Below are 16,267 nucleotides of genomic sequence, written 5' to 3'. Positions count from 1 at the left end.
CAAACAGATAGCGGTGTTGATATTTCCATGTTCATACAGATAGCGGTGTAGATATTTCCATGTTCATCCAGATGGCTGTGTAGATATATCCATGTTCATACACATAGCGGTGTAGGTATATCCATGTTCATGCAGATAGCGGTGTAGATATTTCCATGTTCATACAGATAGCGGTGTAGATATTTCCATGTTTATACAGATAGCGGTGAAAGTGTATCCATGTTTACACAGATAGCGGTGAAGATATTTCCATGTTCATCCAGATGGCAGTATAGATATATCCATGTTCATACAGATATCGGTGTAGATATTTCCATGTTCATACAGATAGTGGTGTAGATATTTCCATGTTCATACAGAAATCGGTGTAGCTATTTCCATGTACATACAGTTAGCGGTGTAGATATTTCCATGTTCATACAGATAGCGGTGTAGGTATTTCCATGTTCATCCAGATGGCTGTGTAGATATATCCAAGTTCAGACAGATGGCGGTGAAGATATTTCCATGTTCATACAGATAGCGGAGTAGATATTTCCATATTCATACACATATCGTTGTAGATATTTCCATGTTCATACAGATAGCAGTGCTGATATTGCCATGTTTATACAGGTAGCAGTGTAGATATTTCCATGTTTATACAGATACCGGTGTAGATATTTCCATGTTTATACAGATAGCGTTGTAGATATTTCCATGTTTATACAGATAGCGGTGTAGATATCTCCATCTTAATACAGATGGCGGGGTAGATATTTATATGTTCATACAGATGGCGGTGCAGATATTTCCATGTTCATACAGATGGCGGTGTAGATATTTCCATGTTCATTCAGATAGCGATGTAGTTATTTCCAAGTGTAAAGAGACACCTGTGTAGATATTTCCATGTATATGCAGATAGCTGTGTAGATATTTCCATTTTCATGCAGATAGCGGAGTAGATATTTCCATCTTCAAACAGATAGCGGTGTAGATATTTGCATGTTCATACAGATAGCGGTGTAAATATTTCCATGTTTATACTGATAGCGGTGAAGATGGATGCATGTTTACACAGATAGCGGTGTAGATTTTTCGTGTTAGTACAGATAGCAGTGAAGATGGATGCATGTTTACACAGATAGCGGTGTAGATTTTTCGTGTTCGTACAGATAGCAGTGTAGATATTTCCATGTTCATCCAGATGGCTGTGTAGATATACCCATGTTCATACGGATAGCGGTGTTGATATTTCCATGTTCATATAGATAGCGGTGTAGATATTTCCATGTTCATACTGATAGCAGTGCTGATATTTCCATGTTTATACAGGTAGCGGAGTAGATATTTCCATGTTTATACAGATACCGGTGTAGATATCTCCATCTTAATGCAGACGCGGTGTAGATATTTATATGTTCATACAGATGGCGGTGCAGATATTTCCATGTTCATAGAGATGGCGGTGTAGATATTTCCATGTTTATAGAGATAGCGATGTAGTTATTTCCATGTGTAAACAGATAGCTGTGTAGGTATTTCCATGTATACGCAGATAGCTGTTTAGATATTTCCATTTTCATGCAGATAGCAGTGTAGATATTTCCATGTTCAAACAGATAGCGGTGTAGATATTTCCATGTTCACACAGATAGCGGTGTAGATATTTCCATGTTTATACAGATAGCAGAGAAGATGTATGCATGTTTACACAGATAGCGGTGTAGATATTTCCAAATTTTACAGATAGCGGTGCAGATTTTTCCATGTTCATCCAGATGTCTGTGTAGATATATCCATGTTCATACAGATGGCGGTGAAGATATTTCCATGTTCATCCAGATAGCGGTGTAGATATTTCCATGTTCAAACAGATAACGGTGTAGATATTTCCATGTCCATACAGATAGTGGTGTAGATATTTCCATGTTCATACAGATAGCGGTGTAGATATTTCCATGTTCATACAGATAGCGGTGTAGATATTTCCATGTTCATACAGATAGCGGTGTAGATATTTCCATGTTCATCCATATGGCTGTGTAGATATATCCGTGTACGTAGAGATGGCGGTGAAGATATTTCCAGGTTCATACAGATAGCGGTGTAGATATTTCCATGTTCATACAGATAGCGGTGTAGATATTTCCATGTTCATACAGATAGCGGTGCTGACATTTCCATGTTTATACAGGTAGCGGTGTAGATGTTTCCTTGTTTATACAGATAGCGGTGTAGATATTTCCATGTTTATACTGATAGCGGTGTAGATATCTCCATCTTAATACAGATGGCGGTGAAGATATTTCCATGTTCATACAGATAGCGGTGTAGATATTTCCATGTTCAAACAGATAGTGGTGTAGATATTTCCATGTTCATACAGACAGCGGTGTAGCCATTTCCATGTTCATGGAGATAGCGGTGTAGATATTTCCATGTTCACACAGATAGCTGTGTAGATATTTAAATGTTGATACAGATAGCGGTGTAGATATCTCCACCTTTATAGAGATGGCGGTATAGATATTTCCATCTTCATACTGATGGTGGTGTAGATATTTCCATGTTTATGGAGATGGCGCTGTAGATATTTCCATGATTATACAGATGGCGGTGTAGATATTTCCATGTTTATAGAGAAGGCGGTGTAGATATTTCTTGTTTATACAGAAAGCGGTGTACATATTTCCATGCTTACACAGATAGTGGTGTAGACCTTTCCATGTTTACACAGAAAGTGTTGTAGATATTTACATGTTGATAGAGATAGCGGTGTAGTGATTTCCACGTTTATACAGATAGCGGTGAAGATATTTCCATGCTCATACAGATAGCGGTGTAGATATCTCCTTGTTCATACAGATAGCGGTGTAGATATTTCCATGTTCATACGCATAGCGGTGTAGATATTTCCAATGTCATACAGACAGCGGTGTAGATATTTCAGTGTTTATAGAGATAGCGTTGTAGATATTTCCATGTTCATACAGATAGCGGTGTAGATATTTCCATGTTCATACATATAGCGGTGTAGATATTTCCATGTTCATACAGATAGCGGTGTAGATATTTCCATGTTCATACAGATAGCAGTGTAGATATTTCCATGTTCATCCATATGGCTGTGTAGATATATCCGTGTACGTAGAGATGGCGGTGAAGATATTTCCAGGTTCATACAGATAGCGGTGTAGATATTTCCATGTTCATACAGATAGCGGTGTAGATATTTCCATGTTCATACAGATAGCGGTGCTGATATTTCCATGTTTATACAGGTAGCGGTGTAGATGTTTCCTAGTTTATACAGATAGCGGTGTAGATATTGCCATGTTTATACAGATAGCGGTGTAGATTTTTCCATGTTTATACAGATAGCGGTGTAGATATCTCCATCTTAATACAGATGGCTGTGTTGGTATTTATATGTTCATACAGATAGCGGTGTAGATATTTCCATGTTCACACAGATAGCGGTGTAGATATTTCCATGTTGATACAGATAGCGTTGTAGCTATTTCCAAGTTCATACAGATAGCGGTGTAGATATTTCCATGTTCATACAGATAGCGGTGTAGATATTTCCATGTTCACACAGATAGCTGTGTAGATATTTAAATGTTGATACAGATAGCGGTGTAGATATCTCCACCTTTATAGAGATGGCTGTGTAGATATTTCCATCTTCATACAGATGGTGGTGTAGATATTTCCATGTTTATGGAGATGGCGCTGTAGATATTTCCATGTTTAAGCAGATGGCGGTGTAGATATTTCCATGTTTATAGAGAAGGCGGTGTAGATATTTCCATGTTTATACAGAAAGTGGTGTATATATTTACATGCTTACACAGATAGTGGTGTAGACCTTTCCATGTTTACACAGAATGCGTTGTAGATATTTACATGTTGATAGAGATAGCGGTGTAGTGATTTCCATGTTTGTACAGATAGCTGTGAAGATATTTCCATGCTCATACAGATAGCGGTGTAGATATTTCCATGTTCCTACAGAAAGCGGTGTAGATATTTCCATGTTCATACGGATAGCGGTGTAGATATTTCCAATGTCATACAGACAGCGGTGTAGATATTTCAGTGTTTTTAGAGATAGCGTTGTAGATATCTCCATGTTCATACAGACAGCAGTGTACATATTTCCATGTTCATACATATAGCGGTGTAGATATTTCCATGTTCATACAGATAGCGGTGTAGATATTTCCATGTTCATACAGATAGCGGTGAAGATGTATGCATGTTTACACAGATAGCGGTGTAGATATTTCCATGTTCATACAGATAGCGGTGTAGATATTTCCATGTTCATCCAGATGTCTGTGTATATATATGCATGTTCATACAGATGGCGGTGAAGATATTTCCATGTTCATAAAGATAGCGGTGTAGATATTTCCATGTTCATACAGATAACGGTGTAGATATTTCCATGTTCATACAGATAGCGGTGTAGATATTTCCATGTTCATACAGATAGCGGTGTAGATTTTCCATGTTCGTACAGATAGCGGTGTAGATATTTCCATGTTCATACAGATAGCGTTGTTGATATTTCCATGTTCATCCATATGGCTGTGTAGATATATCCATGTTCGTACAGATGGCGGTGAAGATATTTCCAGGTTCATACAGATAGCGGTGTAGATATTTCCATGTTCATACAGATAGCGGTGTAGATATTTCCATGTTCATACAGATAGCGGTGCTGATATTTCCATGTTAATACAGGTAGCGGTGTAGATGTTTCCATGTTTATACAGAAAGCGTTGTAGATATTTCCATGTTTGTTCAGAAAGCGGTGTTGATATTTACATGTTTATAGAGATGGCGGTCTAGATATTTTCTTGTTTATACAGATGGGAGTGTAGATATTTCCAAGTTTATGGAGATAGCGGTGTAGTTATTTCCAATTTTATACAGATAGCAGTTTAGATATTTCCATGTTCATACAGATAGCTTTGTAGATATTTCCATGTTCATCCAGATGGCTGTGTAGTTATATCCATGTTCAGACAGATGGCGGTGAAGAAATTTCCATGTTCATACAGATAGCGGTGTAGATATTTCCGTGTTCATACAGACAGCGGTGTAGATATTTCCATGTTCATACAGATAGCGGTGCTGATATTTCCATGTTTATACAGGTAGCGATGTAGATATTTCCATGTTTATACAGATACCGGTGTAGATATCTCCATCTTAATACAGATGGCGGTGTAGATATTTATATGTTCATACAGATGGCTGTGCAGATATTTCCATGTTCATACAGATAGCGGTGTAGATATTTCCATGTTCATACAGATAGCGGTGTAGATATTTCCATGTTCATACAGATAGCGGTGTAGATATTTCCATGTTCATCCATATGGCTGTGTAGATATATCCGTGTACGTAGAGATGGCGGTGAAGATATTTCCAGGTTCATACAGATAGCGGTGTAGATATTTCCATGTTCATACAGATAGCGGTGTAGATATTTCCATGTTCATACAGATAGCGGTGCTGACATTTCCATGTTTATACAGGTAGCGGTGTAGATGTTTCCTTGTTTATACAGATAGCGGTGTAGATATTTCCATGTTTATACTGATAGCGGTGTAGATATCTCCATCTTAATACAGATGGCGGTGAAGATATTTCCATGTTCATACAGATAGCGGTGTAGATATTTCCATGTTCAAACAGATAGTGGTGTAGATATTTCCATGTTCATACAGACAGCGGTGTAGCCATTTCCATGTTCATGGAGATAGCGGTGTAGATATTTCCATGTTCACACAGATAGCTGTGTAGATATTTAAATGTTGATACAGATAGCGGTGTAGATATCTCCACCTTTATAGAGATGGCGGTATAGATATTTCCATCTTCATACTGATGGTGGTGTAGATATTTCCATGTTTATGGAGATGGCGCTGTAGATATTTCCATGATTATACAGATGGCGGTGTAGATATTTCCATGTTTATAGAGAAGGCGGTGTAGATATTTCTTGTTTATACAGAAAGCGGTGTATATATTTCCATGCTTACACAGATAGTGGTGTAGACCTTTCCATGTTTACACAGAAAGTGTTGTAGATATTTACATGTTGATAGAGATAGCGGTGTAGTGATTTCCACGTTTATACAGATAGCGGTGAAGATATTTCCATGCTCATACAGATAGCGGTGTAGATATTTCCATGTTCATACAGATAGCGGTGTAGATATTTCCATGTTCATACGCATAGCGGTGTAGATATTTCCAATGTCATACAGACAGCGGTGTAGATATTTCAGTGTTTATAGAGATAGCGTTGTAGATATTTCCATGTTCATACAGATAGCGGTGTAGATATTTCCATGTTCATACATATAGCGGTGTAGATATTTCCATGTTCATACATATAGCGGTGTAGATATTTCCATGTTCATACAGATAGCAGAGTAGATATTTCCATGTTCATCCATATGGCTGTGTAGATATATCCGTGTACGTAGAGATGGCGGTGAAGATATTTCCAGGTTCATACAGATAGCGGTGTAGATATTTCCATGTTCATACAGATAGCGGTGTAGATATTTCCATGTTCATACAGATAGCGGTGCTGATATTTCCATGTTTATACAGGTAGCGGTGTAGATGTTTCCTAGTTTATACAGATAGCGGTGTAGATATTTCCATGTTTATACAGATAGCGGTGTAGATTTTTCCATGTTTATACAGATAGCGGTGTAGATATCTCCATCTTAATACAGATGGCTGTGTTGGTATTTATATGTTCATACAGATAGCGGTGTAGATATTTCCATGTTCACACAGATAGCTGTGTAGATATTTAAATGTTGATACAGATAGCGGTGTAGATATCTCCACCTTTATAGAGATGGCGGTGTAGATATTTCCATCTTCATACAGATGGTGGTGTAGATATTTCCATGTTTATGGAGATGGCGCTGTAGATATTTCCATGTTTAAGCAGATGGCGGTGTAGATATTTCCATGTTTATAGAGATGGCGGTGTAGATATTTCCATGTTTATACAGAAAGTGGTGTATATATTTACATGCTTACACAGATAGTGGTGTAGACCTTTCCATGTTTACACAGAATGCGTTGTAGATATTTACATGTTGATAGAGATAGCGGTGTAGTGATTTCCATGTTTGTACAGATAGCTGTGAAGATATTTCCATGCTCATACAGATAGCGGTGTAGATATTTCCATGTTCATACAGAAAGCGGTGTAGATATTTCCATGTTCATACGGATAGCGGTGTAGATATTTCCAATGTCATACAGACAGCGGTGTAGATATTTCAGTGTTTTTTGAGATAGCGTTGTAGATATCTCCATGTTCATACAGACAGCAGTGTACATATTTCCATGTTCATACATATAGCGGTGTAGATATTTCCATGTTCATACAGATAGCGGTGTAGATATTTCCATGTTCATACAGATAGCGGTGAAGATGTATGCATGTTTACACAGATAGCGGTGTAGATATTTCCATGTTCATACAGATAGCGGTGTAGATATTTCCATGTTCATCCAGATGTCTGTGTATATATATGCATGTTCATACAGATGGCGGTGAAGATATTTCCATGTTCATAAAGATAGCGGTGTAGATATTTCCATGTTCATACAGATAACGGTGTAGATATTTCCATGTTCATACAGATAGCGGTGTAGATATTTCCATGTTCATACAGATAGCGGTGTAGATTTTCCATGTTCGTACAGATAGCGGTGTAGATATTTCCATGTTCATACAGATAGCGTTGTTGATATTTCCATGTTCATCCATATGGCTGTGTAGATATATCCATGTTCGTACAGATGGCGGTGAAGATATTTCCAGGTTCATACAGATAGCGGTGTAGATATTTCCATGTTCATACAGATAGCGGTGTAGATATTTCCATGTTCATACAGATAGCGGTGCTGATATTTCCATGTTAATACAGGTAGCGGTGTAGATGTTTCCATGTTTATACAGAAAGCGGTGTAGATATTTCCATGTTTGTTCAGAAAGCGGTGTTGATATTTACATGTTTATAGAGATGGCGGTCTAGATATTTTCTTGTTTATACAGATGGGAGTGTAGATATTTCCAAGTTTATGGAGATAGCGGTGTAGTTATTTCCAATTTTATACAGATAGCAGTTTAGATATTTCCATGTTCATACAGATAGCGTTGTAGATATTTCCATGTTCATCCAGATGGCTGTGTAGTTATATCCATGTTCAGACAGATGGCGGTGAAGAAATTTCCATGTTCATACAGATAGCGGTGTAGATATTTCCGTGTTCATACAGACAGCGGTGTAGATATTTCCATGTTCATACAGATAGCGGTGCTGATATTTCCATGTTTATACAGGTAGCGATGTAGATATTTCCATGTTTATACAGATACCGGTGTAGATATCTCCATCTTAATACAGATGGCGGTGTAGATATTTATATGTTCATACAGATGGCTGTGCAGATATTTCCATGTTCATACAGATAGCGGTGTAGATATTTCCAATGTCATACAGACAGCGGTGTAGATATTTCAGTGTTTTTAGAGATAGCGTTGTAGATATTTACATGTTCATACAGATAGCAGTGTAGATATTTCCATGTTCATATAGATAGCGGTGTAGATATTTCCATGTTCATACAGATAGCGGTGTAGATATTTCCATGTTCATACAGATAGCGGTGAAGATGTATGCATGTTTACACAGATAGCGGTGTAGATATTTCCATGTTCATACAGATAGCGGTGTAGATATTTCCATGTTCATCCAGATATCTGTGTAGATATATGCATGTTCATACAGATAGCGGTGAAGATATTTCCATGTTCATCCAGATAGCGGTGAAGATATTTCCATGTTCATACAGATAACGGTGTAGATATTTCCATGTTCATACAGATAGCGGTGTAGATATTTCCATGTTCATACAGATAGCGGTGTAGATATTTCCATGTTCATACAGATGGCGGTGTAGATATTTCCATGTTTATAGAGATAGCGGTGTAGTTATTTCCATGTGTAAACAGATAGCTGTGTAGATATTTCCATGTATATGCAGATAGCTGTGTAGATGTTTCCGTTTTCATGTAGATAGCGGTTTAGATATTTCCATGTTCAAACAGATAGCGGTGTAGATATTTCCATGTTCATACAGATAGCGGTGTAGATATTTCCATGTTTATACAGATAGCGGTGAAGTTGTATGCATGTTTACACAGATAGCGGTGTAGATATTTCCATGTTTCTACAGATAGCGGTGTAGATATCTTTTCTTAATACAGATGGCGTTGTAGATAATTATATGTTCATACAGATGGCGGTGCAGATATTTCCATGTTCATATAGATGGCGGTGTAGATATTTCCATGTTTATAGGGATAGCGGTGTAGTTATTTCCATGTATAAAGAGATAGCAATGTAGATATTTCCATGTATATGCAGATAGCTGTGTAGATATTTCCATATTCATGCAGATTGCGGTGTAGATATTTCCATGTTCATACAGATAGCGGTGTAGATATTTCCATGTTCATACAGATAGCAATGTAGATATTTCCCTGTTCATCCATATGGCTGTGTAGATATATCCATGTTCGTACAGATGGCGGTGAAGATACTTCCTGGTTCATACAGATAGCGGTGTAGGTATTTCCAAGTTCGTACAGATAGCGGTGTAGATATTTCCATGTTCATACAGATAGCGGTGTAGATATTTCCATGTTTATACAGATAGCGGTGAAGATGTATGCATGTTTACACAGAAAGCGGTGTAGATATTTCCATCTTAATACAGATGGCGGTGTAGATATTTATATGTTCATACAGATGGCGGTGCAGATATTTCCATGTTCATACAGATGGCGGTGTAGATATTTCCATGATTATAGAGATAGCGGTGTAGTTATTTCCAAGTGTAAAGAGATAGCTGAGTAGATATTTGCATGAATATGCAGATAGCTGTGTATATATTTCCATTTTCATGCAGATAGCGGTGTAGATATTTCCGTGTTTAAACAGTTAGCGGTGTAGATATTTCCATGTTCATACGGATAGCGGTGTAGATATTTCCATGTTCATACAGATAGCGGTGTAGATATTTCCATGTTCATACAGATAGCAGTGTAGATATTTCCATGTTCATACAGATAGCGATGTAGATATTTCCATGTTCATACAGAGAGCGGTGTAGATATTTCCATGTTCACACTGATATCTGTGCAGATATTTCCATGTTCATACAGATAGCGGTGTAGATATCTCCACCTTTATAGAGATGGCGGTGTAGATATTTCCATCTTCATACAGATGGTGGTGTAGATATTTCCATGTTTATGGAGATGGTGCTGTAGATATTTCCATGTTTATACAGATGGCGGTGTAGATATTTCCATGTTTATAGAGAAGGCGGTGTAGATATTTCCATGTTTATACAGAAAGCGGTGTAGATATTTCCATGCTTACACAGATAGTGGTGTAGACCTTTTCATGTTTTCACAGAAATCGTTGTAGATATTTACATGTTGATAGAGATAGCGGTGTAGTGATTTCCATGTTTATACAGATAGCAGTGAAGATATTTCCATGTTCATACAGATAGCGGTGTAGGTATTTCCATGTTAATACAGATAGCGGTTTAGATATTTCCATGTTCATACAGATAGCGGTGTAGATATTTCCAATGTCATACAGACAGCGGTGTTGATATTTCAGTGTTTTTAGAGATAGCGTTGTAGATATTTCCATGTTCATACAGATAGCGGTGTAGATATTTCCATGTTCATATAGATAGCGGTGTAGATATTTCCATGTTCATACAGATAGCGGTGTAGATATTTCCATGTTCATACAGATAGCGGTGAAGATGTATGCATGTTTACACAGATAGCGGTGTAGATATTTCCATGTTCATACAGATAGCGGTGTAGATATTTCCAATGTCATACAGACAGCGGTGTAGATATTTCAGTGTTTTAAGAGATAGCGTTGTAGATATTTCCATGTTCATACAGATAGCAGTGTAGATATTTCCATGTTCATATAGATAGCGGTGTAGATATTTCCATGTTCATACAGATAGCGGTGTAGATATTTCCATGTTCATACAGATAGCGGTGGAGATGTATGCATGTTTACACAGATAGCGTTGTAGATATTTCCATGTTCATACAGATAGCGGTGTAGATATTTCCATGTTCATCCAGATATCTGTGTAGATATATGCATGTTCATACAGATGGCGGTGAAGATATTTCCATGTTCATCCAGATAGCGGTGAAGATATTTCCATGTTCATATAGATAACGGTGTAGATATTTCCATGTTCATACAGATAGCGGTATAGATATTTCCATGTTCATACAGATAGCGGTGTAGATATTTCCATGTTCATACAGATAGCGGTGTAGATATTTCCATGTTCATACAGATAGCGGTGTAGATATTTCCATGTACATCCATATGGCAGTGTAGATATATCCATGTTCGTACAGATGGCGGTGAAGATATTTCCATGTTCATACAGATAGCGGTGTATATATTTCCATGTTCATACAGATACCGGTGTAGATATTTCCATGTTCATACAGATAGCGGTGCTGATATTTCCATGTTTATACAGGTAGCGGTGTAGATGTTTCCATGTTCATACAGATAGCGGTGTAGATATTTCCATGTTTATAGAGATAGCGGTGTAGTTATTTCCATGTGTAAACAGATAGCTGTGTAGATATTTCCATGTATATGCAGATAGCTGTGTAGATGTTTCCGTTTTCATGTAGATAGCGGTTTAGATATTTCCATGTTCAAACAGATAGCGGTGTAGATATTTCCATGTTCATACAGATAGCGGTGTAGATATTTCCATGTTTATACAGATAGCGGTGAAGTTGTATGCATGTTTACACAGATAGCGGTGTAGATATTGCCATGTTTCTACAGATAGCGGTGTAGATAACTTTTCTTAATACAGATGGCGTTGTAGATATTTATATGTTCATACAGATGGCGCTGCAGATATTTCCATGTTCATATAGATGGCGGTGTAGATATTTCCATGTTTATAGAGATAGCGGTGTAGTTATTTCCATGTATAAAGAGATAGCAATGTAGATATTTCCATGTATATGCAGATAGCTGTGTAGATATTTCCATATTCATGCAGATTGCCGTGTAGATATTTCCATGTTCATACAGATAGCGGTGTAGATATTTCCATGTTCATACAGATAGCAATGTAGATATTTCCCTGTTCATCCATATGGCTGTGTAGATATATCCATTTTCGTACAGATGGTGGTGAAGATACTTCCTGGTTCATACAGATAGCGGTGTAGGTATTTCCAAGTTCATACAGATAGCGGTGTAGATATTTCCATGTTCATACAGATAGCGGTGTAGATATTTCCATGTTTATACAGATAGAGGTGAAGATGTATGCATGTTTACACAGATAGCAGTGTAGATATTTCCATGTTTATACAGAGAGCGGTGTAGATATCTCCATCTTAATACAGATGGCGGTGTAGATATTTATATGTTCATACAGATGGCGGTGCAGATATTTCCATGTTCATACAGATGGCAGTGTAGATATTTCCATGTTCATACAGATGGCAGTGTAGATATTTCCATGATTATAGAGATAGCGGTGTAGTTATTTCCAAGTGTAAAGAGATAGCTGTGTAGATATTTGCATGAATATGCAGATAGCTGTGTATATATTTCCATTTTCATGCAGATAGCGGTGTAGATATTTCCATGTTCAAACAGATAGCGGTGTAGATATTTCCATGTTCATACGGATAGCGGTGTAGATATTTCCATGTTCATACAGATAGCGGTGTAGATATTTCCATGTTCATACAGATAGCAGTGTAGATATTTCCATGTTCATACAGATAGCGATGTAGATATTTCCATGTTCATACAGAGAGCGGTGTAGATATTTCCATGTTCACACTGATATCTGTGTAGATATTTCCATGTTCATACAGATAGCGGTGTAGATATCTCCACCTTTATAGAGATGGCGGTGTAGATATTTCCATCTTCATACAGATGGTGGTGTAGATATTTCCATGTTTATGGAGATGGTGCTGTAGATATTTCCATGTTTATACACATGGCGGTGTAGATATTTCAATGTTTATAGAGAAGGCGGTATAGATATTTCCATGTTTATACAGAAATCGGTGTAGATATTTCCATGCTTACACAGATAGTGGTGTAGACCTTTCCATGTTTACACAGAAATCGTTGTAGATATTTACATGTTGATAGAGATAGCGGTGTAGTGATTTCCATGTTTATACAGATAGCAGTGAAGATATTTCCATGTTCATACAGATATCGGTGTAGGTATTTCCATGTTCATACAGATAGCGGTGTATATATTTCCATGTTCATACAGATAGCGGTGTAGATATTTCCAATGTCATACAGACAGCGGTGTTGATATTTCAGTGTTTTTAGAGATAGCGTTGTAGATATTTCCATGTTCATACAGATAGCGGTGTAGATATTTCCATGTTCATATAGATAGCGGTGTAGATATTTCCATGTTCATACAGATTGCGGTGTAGATATTTCCATGTTCATACAGATAGCGGTGTAGATATTTCCATCTTCATACAGATAGCGGTGTAGATATTTCCATGTTCATACAGATAGCGGTGTAGATATTTCCATGTTCACACAGATAGCTGTGTAGATATTTAAAAGTTCATATAGATAGCGGTGTAGATATCTCCACCTTTATAGAGATGGCGGTGTAGATATTTCCATCTTCATACAGATGGTGGTGTAGGTATTTCCATGTTTATGGAGATGGCGCTGTAGATATTACCATCTTTATACAGATGGCGGTGTAGATATTTCCATGTTTATAGAGAAGGCGGTGTAGATATTTCCATGTTCATACAGATAGCGGAGTAGATATTTCCATGTTCATACAGATGGCGGTATAGATATTTCCATGTTCATACAGATAGCGGTGTAGATATTTCCATGTTCATACAGATAGCGGTAGAGATATTTCCATGTTCATACAGATAGCGGTGTAGATATTTCCATGTAAATCCAAATGGCTGTGTGGATATATCCATGTTCGTACACATGGCGGTGGAGATATTTCCATGTTCATACAGATAGCGGTGTAGATATTTCCATGTTCATACAAATACTGGTGTAGATATTTCCATGTTCATACAGATAGCGGTGTAGATATTTCCATGTTCATACAGATAGCGGTGTAGATATTTCCATGTTCACACAGATAGCTGTGTAGATATTTAAATGTTCATACAGATAGCGGTGTAGATATCTCCACCTTTATAGAGATGGCGGTGTAGATATTTACATCTTCATACAGATGGTGGTGTAGATATTTCCATGTTTATGGAGATGGCACTGTAGATATTACCATCTTTATACAGATGGCGGTGTAGATATTTCCATGTTTATAGAGAAGGCGGTGTAGATATTTCCATGTTTATACAGAAAGCGGAGTAGATATTTCCATGCTTACACAGATAGTTTTGTAGACCTTTCCATGTTTACGCAGATAGCGTTGTAGATATTTACATGTTGATAGAGATAGCGGTGTAGTGATTTCCATGTTAATACAGATAGCAGTGAAGATATTTCCATGTTCATACAGATAGCGGTGTAGATATTTCCATGTTCATACAGATAGCGGTGTAGATATTTCCATGTTCATACTGATTGCGGTGTAGATATTTCCAATGTCATACAGACAGCGGTGTAAACATTTCAGTGTTTATAGAGATAGCGCTGTAGATATTTCCATGTTCATACAGATAGTGGAGTAGATATTTCCATGTTCATACAGATAGCGGTGTAGATATTTCCATGTTTATACAGATAGCGGTGAAGTTGTATGCATGTTTACACAGATAGCGGTGTAGATATTTCCATGTTTCAACAGATAGCGGTGTAGATATCTTTTCTTAATACAGATGGCGTTGTAGATATTTATATGTTCATACAGATGTCGGTGCAGATATTTCCATGTTCATATAGATGGCGGTGTAGATATTTCCATGTTTATAGAGATAGCGGTGTAGTTATTTCCATGTATAAAGAGATAGCAATGTAGATATTTCCATGTATATGCAGATAGCTGTGTAGATATTTCCATATTCATGCAGATTGCGGTGTAGATATTTCCATGTTCATACAGATAGCGGTGTAGATATTTCCATGTTCATACAGATAGCAATGTAGATATTTCCCTGTTCATCCATATGGCTGTGTAGATATATCCATTTTCGTACAGATGGCGGTGAAGATACTTCCTGGTTCATACAGATAGCGGTGTAGGTATTTCCAAGTTCATACAGATAGCGGTGTAGATATTTCCATGTTCATACAGATAGCGGTGTAGATATTTCCATGTTTATACAGATAGAGGTGAAGATGTATGCATGTTTACACAGATAGCGGTGTAGATATTTCCATGTTTATACAGAGAGCGGTGTAGATATCTCCATCTTAATACAGATGGCGCTGTAGATATTTATATGTTCATACAGATGGCGGTGCAGATATTTCCATGTTCATACAGATGGCAGTGTAGATATTTCCATGTTCATACAGATGGCAGTGTAGATATTTCCATGATTATAGAGATAGCGGTGTAGTTATTTCCAAGTGTAAAGAGATAGCTGTGTAGATATTTGCATGAATATGCAGATAGCTGTGTATATATTTCCATTTTCATGCAGATAGCGGTGTAGATATTTCCATGTTCATACAGATAGCGGAGTAGATATTTCCATGTTCATACAGATGGCGGTATAGATATTTCCATGTTCATACAGATAGCGGTGTAGATATTTCCATGTTCATACAGATAGCGGTAGAGATATTTCAATGTTCATACAGATAGCGGTGTAGATATTTCCATGTAAATCCAAATGGCTGTGTGGATATATCCATGTTCGTACACATGGCGGTGGAGATATTTCCATGTTCATACAGATAGCGGTGTAGATATTTCCATGTTCATACAGATACTGGTGTAGATATTTCCATGTTCATACAGATAGCGGTGTAGATATTTCCATGTTCATACAGATAGCGGTGTAGATATTTCCATGTTCACACAGATAGCTGTGTAGATATTTAAATGTTCATACAGATAGCGGTGTAGATATCTCCACCTTTATAGAGATGGCGGTGTAGATATTTACATCTTCATACAGATGGTGGTGTAGATA

Source organism: Gorilla gorilla, chromosome 9 (assembly GCF_029281585.2).
Source record: "Gorilla gorilla gorilla isolate KB3781 chromosome 9, NHGRI_mGorGor1-v2.1_pri, whole genome shotgun sequence".
In the NCBI taxonomy this organism is placed as follows: Eukaryota; Metazoa; Chordata; class Mammalia; order Primates; family Hominidae; genus Gorilla; species Gorilla gorilla.
The sequence above is the reverse complement of the archived record's forward strand: the minus strand, read 5'-3'. Positions refer to the sequence as shown.